Source organism: Ranitomeya variabilis, chromosome 8 (genome assembly GCF_051348905.1).
Source record: "Ranitomeya variabilis isolate aRanVar5 chromosome 8, aRanVar5.hap1, whole genome shotgun sequence".
NCBI lineage: Eukaryota > Metazoa > Chordata > Amphibia > Anura > Dendrobatidae > Ranitomeya > Ranitomeya variabilis.
The window spans coordinates 181,254,896-181,270,292 of NC_135239.1; the positions used below are offsets into that span (position 1 = coordinate 181,254,896).

A 15,397-nucleotide genomic window follows, 5' to 3' on the forward strand; every position below is an offset into this window, starting at 1 on the left:
CCATGGGCAAAACAAGCTGATATGTCCAATTTTTATCAGCAGCACGGCCCGCGAATACATCCCCCCACGTGTACACTGATGACACATGAATGACATCAATATGGTCTCCCTGGTAACTTTCATAACCAACAAAGGAAAAGCCAATCGCTGGGAGCTGATGTTAATAATCTGGGAAAGGGGACAATATCCTCAAAGGTTCCCAGGCTATTAATAACAGCTCACAGGTGTTTGCTTAGCCTTTACTGGTTAGCTTACTGGGGACCCCAGAAAAAAAACAAAACATATGTTCCCCCTATAAATTCTAACCAGCAAAGTCTAATTAGACAACTATGGGCTGATTTCTCATGGTGCTAGCGATGAGGAGTTTTTCGTTGGACAAATGAATTGTCGGCAGACACGTGAGGAATATAGTGTTTTATTATTCTTTATTTTACAGTAGTAAATGGGAAAAAGTTGGTGGGGAGTATTTATAGGAGTCTGTATCGTTCTTTCAATTACAGGACTTTATTCTTGCTGTGTATTTTTTATAGTATGACTATGGGGTTTGTAATGGTGGTGCCTTATAGATACCTATCCATTGCTCTCCTCTGGGCTTGATGTCAGTGGCCATAAAACAGCTGCCATCAACCCCAACCCTATTACACCACTGGCCACCACTTCAGGGCAAGTGGGAAGAGCAAGACTAAGCTCCAGATTTGTGTCGTTTCTGTGGCGGCAGAGGGCTGATGTCCTCAGCCTGGGGGTGCAATATCCCTGGTCCCTTACCAGGCTATTAACATCAGCCTACAGTTGTCTGTTTAGCCTTTGCTGGTTACAATTTATAGGGGACCCTATGTAATTTTTTGGGGGGCTCCCCCGTAAACCAGTAAAGGCTAAGCAAACACCTGTGAGCTGTTATTAATAGCCTGGGAATTTTTTCAGATATTGTCCCCTTTCCCAGATTATTAACATCAGTGTTGTGAATTCTGTTTTTGGGCTCCCTCTGGTGGTTACTGGTGGTACTGGCTGACTTTTGTCTTGCACCTGTTCCCATCAGGAAACTGGGAGTTTCCTATTTAGTCTGGCTTCTCAGTCATTCTAGTGCCGGCAATCAATGTTACCAGAGCACCTCTGTTGCTTGCTACCTGCTCCAAGTCTGCAACTCAGCTAAGTTGGATCTTTGGCATTTTTTGTGTTTGTTTGTCCAGCATACCTTTATATTTCTCTTGCTGCTGGAAGCTCTAGTGATCTGAAATTACTACTCCGGTGTCATGAGTTGATAACGGAGTTAAAGTAATTTCAGGATGGCTGTTTAGGGTTTTGAGGTGACCGCGAAGTCCTCTTTTGTATTTTCTGCTATCTAGTCAGAGGGCCTCTCTTTGCTGAATCTATATTCATACTGCGTACGTGTTTTCCTCTTACCTAACCGTTATTATATGTGGGGGGCTACTATCACTTTTGGGGTTTCCCTGGAGGCAAGCCAGGTCTGTGTATTCCTCTACTAGGGGGTAACTAGATCTCCGGCTGGTGCGAGGTGTCTAGGGATAATCGTAGGCACACCCCCTGGCTACTATTAGTTGCGTGTTAGGTTCAGCGTCGCGGTCATCTGAGATTCCATAATTCCTAGAGCTAGTCCGTTTTTGCCTGAGTCCCTGCCATTGGGAACCATGACAGTATTGCCGGCCACAAATGTATTAAAGGTATTGGCTGAAGAAAGAGAGAAAAGAAGAAGTTTCTGACACTTTTTTTTTTTTTTTTACTCAGAAGTTCTGTCTAGCCATAATTGCAATCTGCTGCTTTTTTCTCTCCTCTTAACCCCTGAATGGCTCAGATCTCAGCTGTTGAGAAATGGATATTCAGAGTTTAGCTACAGGCCTGAGTGCTCTTGCTTCTAAGGTTCAAAATATCCAAGACTATGTTATACATGCTCCTATGTCAGAACCCAAGATTCCTATACCTGAGTTCTTTTCTGGAGATAGATCTCGTTTTTTGAATTTTAAGCACAATTGTAAATTGTATCTTTCTCTGAGATCTCGCTCCGCTGGAGACTCCGCTCAGCAGGTTAAAATTGTGATTTCCTTGTTGCGGGGTGACCCCCAGAATTGGGCATTTGCATTGGCACCAGGGGATCCTGCGCTGCTCAATGTGGATGCGTTTTTTCTGGCACTGGGGTTGCTCTATGAGGAACCTAATTTGGAGATTCAGGCTGAAAAGGCCTTGATAGCCCTCTCTCAAGGGCATGATGAAGCTGAAATATATTGTCAAAAATTTCGAAAATGGTCTGTGCTTACTCAGTGGAATGAGTGCGCCCTGGCGGCGAATTTCAGAGAAGGTCTCTCTGACGCCGTTAAAGATGTCATGGTGGGGTTTCCTACGCCCACAGGTCTGAATGAATCCATGACTATGGCTATTCAGATTGATCGGCGTTTACGGGAGCGCAAACCTGTGCACCATTTGGCGGTGTCTTCTGAGCAGACACCGGAGATTATGCAATGTGATAGAATTCTGTCCAGAAGTGAACGGCAGAATTATAGGCGTAAAAATGGGTTGTGATTCTACTGTGGTGATTCTGCTCATGTTATATCAGCATGCTCTAAACGCACAAAAAAGGTTGATAAGTCTTTTGCAATTGGCACTTTACAGTCTAAGTTTATTTTGTCTGTAACTTTGATCTGTTCATTATCATCTATTACTGTGGATGCCTATGTGGATTCTGGCGCTTCCTTGAGTCTTATGGATTTGTCCTTTGCCAGACGCTGTGGGTTTAGCCTAGAGCCTTTGGAAGTTCCTATCCCTCTGAACGGTATCGACTCCACACCATTGGCTAGGAATAAACCACAATACTGGACACAAGTGACTATGTGTATGACTCCTGACCATCGGGAGGTGATTCGCTTCCTTGTGTTGCATAACTTGCATGATGTCTTAGTGCTTGGATTGCCATGGTTGCAAACTCATAATCCAGTCCTTGACTGGAAAACAATGTCTGTGTTAAGCTGGGGATGTCACGGGGCTCATGGGGAAGTACCTTTGGTTTCCATTGCTTCATCTACTCCCTCTGAAATTCCGGCATTTTTGTCTGACTATTGTGATGTTTTTGAGGAGCCCAAACTTAGTTCTCTCCCCCCTCACAGGGATTGTGATTGTGCTATAGACTTGGTTCCGGGCAGCAAGTTTCCCAAGGGTCGCTTGTTTAATCTGTCTGTGCCTGAGCATGCTGCTATGCGGGAGTATATTAAGGAGTCCTTGGAAAAGGGACATATCCGTCCATCCTCATCCCCTTTAGGAGCAGGTTTTTTTTTCGTGGGTAAAAAAGATGGCTCCCTGAGGCCCTGTATTGATTATCGCCTGTTGAATAAGATTACAGTCAAATACCAGTATCCTTTGCCACTATTGACTGATTTATTTGCTCGTATTAAAGGGGCAAAGTGGTTCTCTAAGATTGATCTTCGGGGTGCGTATAATTTGGTGCGGATTAAGCAGGGAGATGAGTGGAAAACTGCATTTAATACGCCCGAGGGCCATTTTGAGTATTTGGTAATGCCTTTTGGTCTTTCTAATGCTCCTTCAGTCTTTCAGTCCTTTATGCACAATATTTTCCGTAAATACCTGGATAAATTTATGATTGTGTATTTGGATGATATTTTGATTTTTTCGGATGACTGGGAGTCGCATGTTCAACAGGTTAGGAAGGTTTTTCAGGTTTTGCGGGCCAATTCTTTGTTTGTAAAGGGTTCAAAGTGTATTTTTGGGGTTCAGAAGATTTCCTTTTTGGGGTATATTTTTTCCCCTTCTTCTGTTGAGATGGATCCTGTCAAGGTTCGGGCTATTTGTGATTGGACGCAGCCTACTTCCCTGAAGAGTCTTCAGAAGTTCTTGGGCTTTGCTAATTTCTATCGTCGATTTATAACTGGGTTTTCAAGTGTTGCTAAACCTCTGACTGATTTGACTAAGAAGGGTGCTGATGTTGCCAATTGGTCCTCTGCGGCTGTGGAGGCCTTTCGGGAGCTTAAGCGCCGCTTTTCTTCCGCCCCTGTGTTGCGCCAGCCTGATGTTTCGCTCCCTTTTCAGGTCGAGGTTGATGCTTCCGAGATTGGAGCGGGGGCGGTTTTGTCGCAGAGAAGTCCCGATTGCTCAGTGATGAGACCATGTGCATTCTTCTCTCGAAAGTTTTCGCCCGCCGAGCGAAATTATGATGTCGGTAATCGGGAGCTCTTGGCTATGAAGTGGGTATTTGAGGAGTGGCGTCATTGGCTTGAGGGTGCTAGACATCAGGTGGTGGTCTTGACTGATCACAAGAATCTGATTTACCTTGAGTCTGCCAGGCGTCTGAATCCTAGACAGGCGCGCTGGTCATTGTTTTTCTCCCGGTTTAATTTTGTGGTTTCATACTTGCCGGGTTCAAAAAATGTGAAGGCAGATGCCCTTTCTAGGAGTTTTGAGCCTGACTCCTCTGGTGATTCTGAGCCTACGGGTATCCTTAAGGATGGGGTGATTTTGTCTGCTGTCTCCCCAGACTTGCGACGTGCTTTGCAGGAGTTTCAGACTGATAGGCCTGATCGTTGTCCGCCTGGGAGACTGTTTGTTCCAGATGAATGGACCAGTAGAGTCATCTCAGAGGTTCATTCTTCTGTGTTGGCAGGTCACCCTGGAATTTTTGGTACCAGAGATTTGGTGGCCAGGTCCTTCTGGTGGCCTTCCCTGTCTCGGGATGTGCGTGCCTTTGTACAGTCTTGTGATGTTTGTGCTCGGGCCAAGCCTTGCTGTTCTCGGGCTAGTGGATTGTTGTTGTCCTTGCCTATTCCGAAGAGGCCGTGGACGCACATCTCTATGGACTTTGTCTCGGACCTCCCGGTGTCTCAGAAAATGTCCGTCATTTGGGTGGTGTGTGACCGTTTTTCTAAGATGGTTCATTTGGTACCCTTGCCCAAATTGCCTTCTTCATCTGAGTTGGTTCCTTTATTTTTTCAGAATGTGGTTCGTTTACATGGTATCCTGGAAAACATCGTTTCTGACAGGGGGTCTCAATTTGTGTCTAGGTTCTGGCGAGCGTTCTGTGCCAGGATGGGCATTGATTTGTCTTTTTCGTCTGCATTCCATCCTCAGACTAATGGACAGACGGAGCGAACTAATCAGACCTTGGAGACTTATTTGAGGTGTTTTGTGTCTGCTGATCAGGATGATTGGGTCGCCTTTTTGCCGTTGGCAGAGTTTGCCCTCAATAATCGGGCCAGTTCTGCCACTCTGGTATCTCCTTTCTTTTGTAATTCAGGGTTTCACCCTCGTTTTTCATCTGGCCAGGTGGAATCTTCAGATTGCCCTGGAGTGGACACGGTGGTGGATAGACTGCACCGAATTTGGAGTCATGTGGTGGACAATTTGAAGTTGTCTCAGGAGAAGACTCAGCAGTTTGCTAATCGTCATCGTCGTGTGGGTCATCATCTCCGCGTTGGGGATTTGGTGTGGTTATCTTCTCATTTTGTCCCTATGAAGGTCTCTTCTCCTAAGTTTAAACCTCGGTTCATAGGTCCTTATAAGATTTTGGAGATTCTTAATCCTGTATCTTTTCGTTTGGACCTACCAGCATCTTTCACCATTCATAATGTCTTCCATCGGTCGTTGTTGCGGAGGTACGAGGTACCGGTTGTTCCTTCTGTTGAGCCTCCTGCTCCTGTGCTGGTGGAGGGTGAATTGGAGTATGTTGTGGAGAAGATTTTGGACTCTCGCTTTTCCAGACGGAGACTTCAATATTTGGTTAAATGGAAGGGATACGGTCAGGAGGATAATTCTTGGGTGACTGCCTCCGATGTTCATGCCTCTGATTTGGTTCGTGCCTTTCATAGGGCGCATCCAGATCGCCCTGGTGGTTCTCATGAGGGTTCGGTGCCCCCTCCTTAAGGGGGGGGTACTGTTGTGAATTCTGTTTTTGGGCTCCCTCTGGTGGTTACTGGTGGTACTGGCTGACTTTTGTCTTGCACCTGTTCCCATCAGGAAACTGGGAGTTTCCTATTTAGTCTGGCTTCTCAGTCATTCTAGTGCCGGCAATCAATGTTACCAGAGCACCTCTGTTGCTTGCTACCTGCTCCAAGTCTGCAACTCAGCTAAGTTGGATCTTTGGCATTTTTTGTGTTTGTTTGTCCTGCATGCCTTTATATTTCTCTTGCTGCTGGAAGCTCTAGTGATCTGAAATTACTACTCCGGTGTCATGAGTTGACAACGGAGTTAAAGTAATTTCAGGATGGCTGTTTAGGGTTTTGAGGTGACCGCGAAGTCCTCTTTTGTATTTTCTGCTATCTAGTCAGAGGGCCTCTCTTTGCTGAATCTATATTCATACTGCGTACGTGTTTTCCTCTTACCTAACCGTTATTATATGTGGGGGGCTACTATCACTTTTGGGGTTTCCCTGGAGGCAAGCCAGGTCTGTGTATTCCTCTACTAGGGGGTAACTAGATCTCCGGCTGGTGCGAGGTGTCTAGGGATAATCGTAGGCACACCCCCTGGCTACTATTAGTTGCGTGTTAGGTTCAGCGTCGCGGTCATCTGAGATTCCATCATTCCTAGAGCTCGTCCGTTTTTGCCTGAGTCCCTGCCATTGGGATCCATGACACATCAGCCCCAGCAGTCTGCTTTCCCTCTGCTGGTTATGAAAATTATCCTGTAGTCCACGCTTTTTTTTATATTTATTATTTTACGCACAATGTCCACTGCGGGTGCTGAATACAACTGCCATCATTGTCAGGTGGTCGCGCTGATCTCAGTGAGACAAAGGGACAATAATGAGAGCTACCTTCAGCAGCCAGCACCTGGGATCAGCACGAACTGTACAGCTTTTCCCAGGTCCCGGTACGTGTCACACTGTTGCGGCACATAGATGGCACACGGATGCCACACGTATGCCACATGCATATAACACATGGACAAACGGACACTGATAGCTTTGGTATTAGTTTTTCCAGTACCGGAAATATCAGTACATGTTAAGGGGGCCTAAGAAACTGGCAGACTCCATGGATGGAAGGTTTATTGCTGTGATCCAAAAGAAGGCAGCTATATTGGTCATTGATATTTTTATGACAAAAAATGTAATTTTTTACATAATGAGACGTTTGGTTATTATTCTATCTTTGTAAGATGAAAATAAACAATTGAGATTGGAAAATGTACATTTTACATTGAGTTACATAATTATTGTGCACACTAATAATTGCCCAATAATTCTGCACAGAGATATTCTCCTAAGAAAGATAAAATGTCACTTTTACTTTCTTAAATCTTCAGGTTTCAGGTTTATTAACCTTTTGGAATATCTGCCAGCTCTGTAGACATTGAATAATATACAGTAATTCATTGTTAAAAACACTAATTGCTGTTTTTATAATTCTTCGGTGTTCTGAGCAGAAATTGCTCAGCTATACTTATCTAACAATGCAAATTAGTAGAGATGATGAATCTTTTCGAGATTCCAATTCACAAACTTTTGGCAAAAGGGGTTTGTAGGTTTACAATCAACAAGGAAAGTTATTGATTTTATAAAATGTACTTAAAGCATAATAGTTGTTTTCATTTTTATTTAACAAATCAATAGTACACCTGAAAATAAACAGCTTTGTAATATATCTTATCAGAGATCTCTGCTTCTTTTTCTGCCAAAATTGATCAGTCATTATCAAAATTCTCAATTTTGAGCTAAAATCTGTCTTCAATGAAGACAGATTTTCCCATTACTGAGATAGGAGATTGCAGCTGCTACTGATGAGATTCTATGCAGACAGAAGGAGGGAGGAGCTAGAGGCAGAGCTCCTCCCTCATCCTCACCCTCCTATCTAGATAGAAACTTTTTTTTGGTCCGAGGGCCACATCGCAGATTGAACTAACCACATGGTTTGCAATAAAACATCATAATTAACACAACATAGATATCTAATAGGTGCTGATTTCATTTTTAGGACACTGACCTACCGGGAGGATAGAGGTCCTTTTATCTCTTCTTCCCAACCAGAAAGAAAGAAACCTCGTTTACAGCTTTCTCCATTGTAGATTTTGCGAGATACACACAATCAAGTGTTTCTCTTCTCCCATAAACTACAAACAATAAGGCATCTGTATTCTTCATCTACTCATAACCTAGATGATGACGTGGTAATAAACATGGTCACACAGTGCTTTATTAATAGTTACCCAGCCGTATGGTGTTGCCTGACAATCCTCTACTCCCTAATATGGTGCCATCACCAGATACTGGAAGACATTTCTGTGACCAAACAGTTGAGTGCCACACAGAATGGCATAGAGGGTCGTATGTGGTCACTCGGCCACATGTTGTGCACCCCTGGCCTAGATAACCCCTTAGGCTATGTGCATTTAGTACAGCTATTGAAAGCCTGACAATCCTTTACTCCCTAACATGGTGCCCTCACCAGATACTGGAAGACACTTCTTTGACTAAACAGTTGAGTGCCACACAGAATGGCATTGAGGGTCATATGTGGTCACTCGGCCACATGTTGTGCACCCCTGGTCTACATAACCCCTTAGGCTATGGGCATTTAGTACAGCTATTGAAAGCCTGAAAATCTTCTACTCCCTAAAATGGTGCCATCACCAGATACTGGAAGATGTTTCTGTGACCAAACAGTTGAGTGCCACACAGAATGGCATTGAGGGTCGCATGTGGTCACTTGGCCGCATGTTGTGTACCCCTGGTCTACATAACCCTTGCTATGTGCGTTCAGTACAGCTATTGAACGCATTACTGATATTATTATTTTAACTTACTAAATGTTCATAATCTGCTTTTTCCACAATTCTGTTTCCTGATATATGACTATGAGTGGTTATTTTTTCTATTGCTTTAGAATGAAAGAGATCATGAACAGATGGAACACTATTGCTCATCCCTGGATATAATTATCTCAGCTGGCTCTTCCATAGCTTAATGGGCCACTAATGAACCATTAAGTAAAAAACTGGACTATTAACGGGTAATATCAAGCTGAGCTTGCTTCCAAAGAATTAAAATGAACAAATTAAATATATAGAACCAGAAACATAACTTGAGGTCTTGGGTCTCAGTGCAAAATATGTCATGAAATTTCCCACCACAGTACCATATACCATTTGTTATGTCAATTGCTTTCTATGTAGAAAATAAGATTTTGGGCTTACTCAGGCACCAAGGTCTGAGTGTAACTGCTATCCCCGCACAATATAAACCGTTTCTTCTCAAACTATGAGGATAGCCTCATCAGTGAAGCACCACCATATTTGATGGTGATGCTCAACTGGGAAGGTAGTATATGCAGAAGCTTGACACGTTTTTGAGTAGCTGTAGTTATGTTTGGTTTAGTAACATCAACTAATTTTTTTTACTTGTTCTATTGCTTTACTATATACAATTGAAAGACAAAATTTAGTTGTAATTTTCATTTTAATGTACTGTAGAAGCAGGTGATATTTTTAAAACTTCTAATATTGTGGCCCTACATGCGCCATGATTACTTACTTTAGAAGGGCAGTCCACAGTTTAGCCTGGTTTGCCTTAGATAGCCTTGGGTGCCTTTGGGTTGAGGCAAAGCTGTGGACTGCCCTTGTAAAAGCATGAGTCTCGGGCATGTAGGACCACTGTCTTGACCCATTAGGTATAATACGGCTACCCTGCCTCTTCCCTTTCTAGACCTGATGAAGATTCTTCTTTCTTGTTATACCAGATGATAAAGATCATTCTGTTCACCCCCATGGACTACTGGGTGAGAGAGATTTCCTTTTTTTCCATCCAATTTAGGTTAACAAGTTGATATTTCCTCTTACACTTCACATGCACCATATATGACCACTGTCATTTTCATGAATTTTCTGTGAAGGCTTTCTAGAAGGGTCTAGTGTGTATACAGATATACTGTCCACCACTGTGATTGCCTGTTCATTTGATCTATGTTTTTATAAAAATGGAGATGTTTTTTCATTTTTTATACTACCTCGTTGTTTTTATAATTCATATTAAAAGTTATGTTTTATGACTTTCACCTGTTGCTACATTTCTATGATTATGAGAGTTTTGGAAAATGCGAGACCGACTACTGTGGGTGTGAGAGCCACTTTGCCTTGTGACACGTTTAATTTTCATTTTAGCATAGACCTCTAGCACTATTTATTATAGCCCAGACATCACACTGGTCTGTGTGGTGAGGTCCAAACGTGATCTCGATCTATCAAACAAGGCCTAGGAAGAAAAAAGTTCGAGAAGCTGTGCTATACACACTTGGTACACCTATGTATGGAACCACATGTCAATTGAATAAATGGCGCAGTTGGTTATTAACCATGAATGGGTTATTTCTTGTCCAAAATTAGAAAAAAATATGTGATTGTGTTTTAGAAAAAGTTCTACACACTTGAACACAGCAGATCTATGATACTGAATGAGGTCCAAGAATGTCAGACATCAGTGAGTCAAACTAATGGGGTCCTTATAATTTACAAAAACAAGTCTTCCATATGCAATCTTTGCAGGAGAGTGATGGTTAACTCACATATACCAATTAGAGAGTGTGAATACCGTAAGTATATGTGGCCACTAGAGATAAGCGGCTACATTGAAATTCAAATTCTCCGACTTTGCCAAATTTTTTACTAAAAATTAAATTTGATTTTATTTGATTTGATTTGCATATTCCATTTAACCATTGGAATCTGGAGATGGAAATCCCAGACTTTGCTATACAACCTGCCAGTCCTGTGTCCAATTGTGCTCCCATGGGAACCACTGATCTGTGATGGCCAAGTTACTGACCACCACTGTACAAAGTATGATTATCCGCTAAATTTCATAGATGCAGGACATAATGGATAAGCTGTTGGAACTGTGCTTTTTTTTAACTCCCTTCAATACAGTGTGCTTATCCTGTCCCCTTTTCAGAAAAGCACCTTCAAAGTATGATGTTTCTCCACCATTCTTGACAGTTGGGACAGTGTTCTTAGGGTTGTACTCACCCTCCTTCTTCCTCCAAACATGACGATTGGAGTTGATATAAAAAAATTATATTTTGGTCTCATCTGACAACATGACCTTTCCCCATGTCTCCTCGGGATCATCCAGATGGTCATTCTTAAAATTCAAATGGGCCTGGATATGTTCTGGTGTGAGCAGGGGGACCTTGCATGCCCTGCAGGATTTCAATCCATGATAGCGAAGTGTGTTACTTACGGTAATGTTTGAGACTGTGGTCCCAACTCTCTTAAGGTCATTGACCAGGTCCTCCCATGAAGTTTTGGGCTGATCCCTGATCTTTATCAGTATCATTCTCACCCCACAAGGTCAAATCTTGCAAGGAGAACCAGATCAAGGAAGATTGACAGTCATCTTGTTTTTCTTCCATTTTCTAATAATTGTGCCAATAGATGTTGCCTTCTCACCAAGCTGCTTGACTATTGTCCTGTAGCCCTTCCCAGCTTTGTGCGGGTCTGGAATTTGCTCCTGGGGTTCTTTAACAGCTCTTTGATCTTGACCATGGTGGAGAGGTTAGAGTGTAATTGATTGTGTGGACAGATGTCCTTTATACAGGTAACGAGTTCAAACAGGTGCAATTAATACAGGTAATGAGTGCAGAGTAGGAGACTTCTTAAAGAAAAACGAACAGGACTGTGAGAGCCTGAAATCTTGCTGGTTGGTAGGTGATCAAATACTTATGTCATGCAATAAAATGCAGTTTAATTATTTAAAAAATATAAAATGTGATTTTCTGGTTTACCTACTATAAAAATTACTGACCTCTCAACGCTTTGTAGGTGGACACTCACATATATTTATATACTTATAATATATATATATTTTTTTTTTCTTTTTTTTTTTTCTTTTGTGAGTTTTCTTTTCAGTTTTTGAGATGCAAAATTGAGAGAAACCTGCTAAAAATTGACTTCTATAACCCTCTAATCAGCATTGTGCTTATCTTTTGCATCTTTCATTTTGTAGGAACATGCAAATGAATTCAAATGAATTGCTAAGAGAAATACCCATGTAGCTTCCCATTAAATTGAATCCTAAAAATAGCATTTTCACAGAGCTTTAACCAATTATAAAAGCACTGCGAAGTGTGAAGGTAAGTGATAATGTTCATGAGAGACTGATATGCATATTTCGTGTGTGGTGCTTACATAAAGGGGAGTAAAGGCGGACTCACAGAAATAGAATAGATGAATATCAAATCTGGGACCTACAGGTAAAAACTACTAATGGCTACAATACCCAGAAATGTCATAACCAATAAATCTCACTCGAGACATGATAGATTAAAGGGTTTTACAAAAATAAGAAAGGATCTGGTAATTCCTGTAAGGAGTCTCCAAATCCTCCTATTACCTTTACTTTTCCTTTTTAGATCCCCTTCAGCCCCTTGTTGCCATGAATTCTGTTATTGTTTACATCCTGACATTTCCATCGGTTATCATACAGTGATGATGCGCCATGCATGCACACATGACCACTGCAGCTAATCACTGGCATCAGTCATCTTGTGCCATACGTGCAGGTGTCTCTGCTGAGGTCAGTGATTAGCTGCAGTGGTCAAATGCACATACATGGCATGTTATTACTAGAAGACAACATAGGGACCAACAAAGTGGCAGCACTAGAGTAGCAACAAATTAGCAGGAGGTAAGTAATGATTTTTTAAATATTTTATTACAACTCTAGCTCCATCTATTTAATTCCGGAAACCCTTATGATTATTCATGGCGCGCACATAAAGACTTCAAAAACAATGAATAATGCAACCGACTCCGATAAGTAATTGCTCATACTGTAGTAGAACATCAAGGGTTTTGTTCACTTTTATTTATCACTTTGAAGTCCACTGTATTATACGTGGTGGATGCAAGACACACTGAGGTTATATCCCAACACCTCATCACAAAGTTACAGGGAGGATTGCCTAGCGCTTCCTGAAACATCCCTTAAATATTACAAAAGGCATATACGGCACTCCTGGTGAGGGCCTCTGGTGCCCACATAGGGTTCCAACTAGTAATGAGCAAGTGTCGTCGTTACTCGAGTTTTCCGAGCATACTCGGGTGTGTTGTGAGTATCTTTTGGGCGTGCTCGTAGATTGTGTTTTAGTCCCGGCAGCTGCATGATTTGCAGCTGTTAGACAGCCTGAATGCATGTGGGTATTCCCTAACAAACAGGCAATCCCTGCATGTGTTCAGGTTGTCTAACAGCTGCAAATCATACAGCTGCAGGGACACAAACATAATCTACGAGCACGCCCAAGATACTCGGAGAACACCCGAGCATGCACGGAAAACTCGAGTAACGAGCACATTCGCTCATCACTAGTTCCAACCCATAATCCAATAGTAGCCATAAATCTGGCACTCAGCTGACAGGTTTATTGCTATTGCATCCCTTAAATAGGTTCTGTGAATGTTAGTTTTCTATTTACCTAGAATATTTTGAACAGTTTGTAAAACTGCTAAATAAAACATGAAAGCGGACAAACAACTAAAATTTCACTGTATAAATACTATATATGCTAATGAGAAGCCTGGCTGAAGACTGATTAGAGATGCACATAAATTACATAATGATAATAATATATAACATCTACCAAAGATAGAAAAAATATAACAGATAATATTTATCTGTACAGCATTAGTAGTGCTATATGGAGTGATCACCTTGTGGCTCTTGTGAGGGCTTATGTTTTGCACAGTGAGCTGACATTTTTATTGATAGAATTTTGGGGTCGATGTTATATTTTGACCTCCTCTTATTGCTTTTTATTTCAGTATTGTTGCAACCCAAAAAAATTATAATTCTGGTGTTTTCGATTTTCATCTCATTACACTGTTTACCTGTCTGATTAATTTATTTGATATTTTGATTGGACTTTCATGGATGTAGCGATACCAAATATATGTATTTTTTTTTATTTATTTATTTTTATTTAGGCAAAAGAAGGTGATTTGAAATTATTTTTTTTTTCATTTATTACAGTGTATCAACAGTATCAACAGTTACAGGCTGGTTTTCATAGGAGTACAGTAATGACAAACACAACAAAAACTGAACGTTTCAGCAGAAATATAAATGCTGTGTGTGTTGAGCTAATTTGTGGTGAGGAAATACCATAGTAAGATACTGTCTGCATTACCCATTGTCATCAGAGATACCGCTGATGATGCCTTGTTCCAGTCACTTGAGCACCACAGCCAATCACAGGCTTCAGTGGTCAGCTGAGTGAAGAATGCGATGTCATTGACACTTCTGATGATGCGCTGTTCCAGTCACTTGACCACCGCAGCCAATCACAGGCCTCAGTGGTCAGGTGATTGAAGAATGTGACATCATTGATACTTCTGATGATACATTGTTCCAGTCACTTGACCACTGCAGCCAATCACAGGCCTCAGTGGTCAGGTGACTGAAGAATGTGACATCATTGATACTTCTGATGATGTGTTGTTCCAGTTACTTGACCACTGCAGCCAATCACAGGCTTCAGTGGTCAGCTGAGTGAAGAATGCGATGTCATTGACACTTCTGATGATGCGCTGTTCCAGTCACTTGACCACCGCAGCCAATCACAGGCCTCAGTGGTCATGTGACTGAAGAATGTGACATCATTGATACTTCTGATGATGCATTGTTCCAGTCACTTGACCACCGCAGCCAATCACAGGCCTCAGTGGTCATGTGACTGAAGAATGTGACATCATTGATACTTCTGATGATGCATTGTTCCAGTCACTTGAGCACCACAGCCAATCACAGGCCTCAGTGGTCAGCTGAGTGAAGAATGCTATGTAATTGATACTTCTGATGATGTGTTGTTCCAGTTACTTGACCACCACAGCCAATCACAGGCTTCAGTGGTCAGGTGTGACATCATTGCAACACAGACCACCCACAGTGATAGGTTCTTAATCCACACGAGTAGAGCAAATGTGTATGGCTCATTTATCATTTTATTATTTTTTTGTAATTTGATGTGCCTTATATCCCCTTACGTTTTTGTAACATTATTTTTTGGGGTTACCACCTAGTCTTGTCTTTTGGATAAAATTCCCAAATCATCTTAAAATCTCAAAGCCAGCAAATTATGTCATCATATGTGAAAAAAACCTTTTTACCCTTGTATCACCATTAGCCAAATATTGATTTTAAAAACATATTATTGACAGATATTAATAGTATTTGGTCTCACAATTTTTTCTATAATGCCGAGGTCACACTTGCGAGTGTGATGCGAGAAACTCATGCGAGTCTCTCGCATCCATACCCGGCACTGCCGATGGCACTCGGGAGCGGAGCGCGCGGCTGCATAGAAATACAGACTCACGCAAATTTATTGCATTGAACTCGCAAGTGTGACCCCAGCCTTATTGTAAAAATAACAGTAAGAAAAATCCTGCTGTGAATAAA

General features: G+C 41.8%; 1 protein-coding gene across 4 annotated transcripts in view; it reads right to left on the minus strand.

Annotated features, from left to right (window-relative positions):
• SLC6A11 (solute carrier family 6 member 11) overlaps positions 1-15,397 on the minus strand; it is a 342,972-nt gene that overhangs the window by 93,025 nt on the left and 234,550 nt on the right. The window lies entirely within an intron of this gene.